Raw genomic sequence first — 2,866 nt, 5'->3', positions numbered from 1 at the left:
CCAAAGAATGCTCAAACTACCACACAATTGTGCTAGTAAATAATGCTTAAAATTCTTCAAGCCAGGCTTCAGCAATACATGAACCGTGAACTTCCAGATGTTCAAGCTGGTTTTAGAAAAGGCAGAGGAACCAAAGATCAAATTGCCAATATCAGCTGGATCATGGAAAAAGCAAGAGAGTTCCAGAAAAACATCTACTTCTGCTTTACTGACCATGCCAAAGCCTTTGACTGTGTGGATCACAGTAAACTGGAAAATTCTGAAAGAGATGGGAATACCAGACCACCTGATCTGCCTCTTGAGAAAGCAACTATGTTCCAATTTAGACTCTATGGGAGAGGAAGGGGGGGATGATTTGGGAGAATGGCATTAAAACATGTATAATATCATATAAGAAATGAATCACCAGTCCAGGTTCAATGCAGGATACAGGAAGCTTGGGGCTGGTGCACTGGAATGGCCCAGAGGGATGGTATGGGGAGGGAGGTGGGAGGGGGGTTCAGGATGGGGAACACGTGTACACCTGTGGTAGATGCATGTTGATGTATGGCAAAACCAATACAATATCGTAAAGTAAAAATAAATAAATAAACCCCCCCCCCAAAAAATTAAATGACTTGCTGTAGTTGAAATTGTGTGCTTTGAAATGTAATTTCAAGGCCAGCCTCTGACTGCTTTGCACGTGAGCATCGCTTCTCCTAAGTCATATGTGTAGAAGACCCCCAGCTCTTCCGCTCTCTGGTCTGTTGACCTCGATGCTTGTCCTTTCCTACATATTCCCTGAGTCTTGATCTGTGTCACATCTCTTCCCCTCTTTCTTTCCTTGATTTCTCTTTTCTTGCAACTTTCTCCTCTGAGATCAACCTTGCCGCTCCTGAAACCGCCTTTGCGACATCCCAGCCCTATGATCATCCAACTACTCCTCTTGGTCTTTTTCTTACAGAAGACTTCCCACTCTGAGGGTAACCATTAGAAGGCTACAGAGGGCCTACAAGTTTCATCAGAGAATGACAAAAAACAATCCTTTCCATGAGAGGTTGCTTTGCCATGCAGACCCAGTCTGGCTATATGCAGAGTGTGCTGACTTCCACTGTTATCTTCCTGGGGCCTTGAGAGCTGACTTTGGCCAGAAATGGTTAAACTCAATGCTAGGTTAGGCCCGGGTTCAAAAATAGGACACAAATATTATGGCTTATCCAGATATTTTAATTGGGAATTTATCATCTCATATAAAACTAACATCAGCTATGCAACTAGGTATACTCTTTAGACAGAAAAATCATGAATAATCATCTTTGTAACTATAAAAATAGGCCCTTTCAAGATAAATAACAATGGAGGAAAATGCAGTTTTAGATTGTTAATCCAACAGCAAAATTTCTAAAGTAGTAGAGTTATCCATCAAATCACATACTGAGGCACTTAACATTTAAAATAAATAAATAAACAAAAGGATCAATAATCAATTGGCTATCTCTTTAATTAGGTATACTACTTTCTGGAAGCCATTATAATTATTGAAATACTATGTAAAATGGACTGATTATCAGAAAAAAATACATGTAATAGTTTCCTAATTTATCAAATACAAATTTAAAGTAAGAAAAATAACTAATCATACATAGCTGAAGAAAGATCCTTATTGATCTTCCTGGGTTCCTAGGACATGTGTGCTCAAATATTCAATGGAATGCTATGACAATGTGAGGCTATTCATATATTCAATTGTATGATTCACGTTAAAAATACAGAATGTTATGAAACATAACAGACCTCCCATAACTGCTATGAGAAGAAAAATTATTAATGACAAAAATCCTAAGTCATAGAATGTTTACTGATTATATCACAATTTAGTAGGAATGAGGAAAAGCTAAATGGATGTTCTCTACTCCCTCATAACTATATTAGAAAAGAAAAGGCATAATCCACCATGTGCTGTGCTGTGTTTAGTTGCTCAGTTGTGTCTGATTCTTTGAAACCCCATGGACTGTAACCAGCCAGGCTCCTCTGTCCATGGGGATTCTCCAGGCAAGAATCCTGGAGTGGGCTGCCATGCCCTCCTCGAGGGGATCTTCCCAACCCAGGGATCAAACCCAGGTCTCCCACATTGTGGGCAGATTCTTTATCATCTGAGCCACCAGGGCAGCCCAATCCACCATGTACCTCACATTATTTTTTTCTTATAAAAACTACCTTAAAACACTGGGACCAACCATGAACAGAGAATGGATAAAAAAGATGTGATCTATATGTATATAATGGAATACTATTCAGCCATAAAAAATAAAATTTTGCCATTTCCAAAATCATAGGTGATTCTATAGGTTATTATGCTAGGTGAAATAAGCCAGACAAGGACAAATATTGTATATTATCACTTATATGTTGAATCTAAAAAATAAAACAAACAAATGAATATAACAAAACACAAACAGACTCACAGATATAGAGAACACACTAGTGGTTACCAGAGAGGAAAGGGAAGAAGGGAAGGGCAAGATAGGGTTAAGGGGTTAAGAGGTACAAGCTACTAAGAATAAAATAAATAAATTACAAGGATATTCTGGAAAGAATAGAAAATATAGCCAACATTTTAAAACAACTTTAAGGGAATATAATCTTTAAAAAATAATGAATCAGTATTGCACTGCTGCTGCTGCTGCTGCTGCTAAGTCGTGTCAGTCATGTCCGACTCTGTGCAACCCCATAGACAGCAGCCCAACATATTTCTCTGTCCCTGGGATTCTCCAGGCAAGAACACTGGAATGGGTTGCCATTTCCTTCTCCAATGCATGAAAGTGAAAAGTGAAAGTGAAGTCTCTCAGTCGTGTCCGACTCTTAGAGACCCCATGGACTGCAGCCC

The sequence above is a fragment of the Bos taurus genome, chromosome 9, assembly GCF_002263795.3.
Source record: "Bos taurus isolate L1 Dominette 01449 registration number 42190680 breed Hereford chromosome 9, ARS-UCD2.0, whole genome shotgun sequence".
In the NCBI taxonomy this organism is placed as follows: Eukaryota; Metazoa; Chordata; class Mammalia; order Artiodactyla; family Bovidae; genus Bos; species Bos taurus.
The sequence above is the reverse complement of the archived record's forward strand: the minus strand, read 5'-3'. Positions refer to the sequence as shown.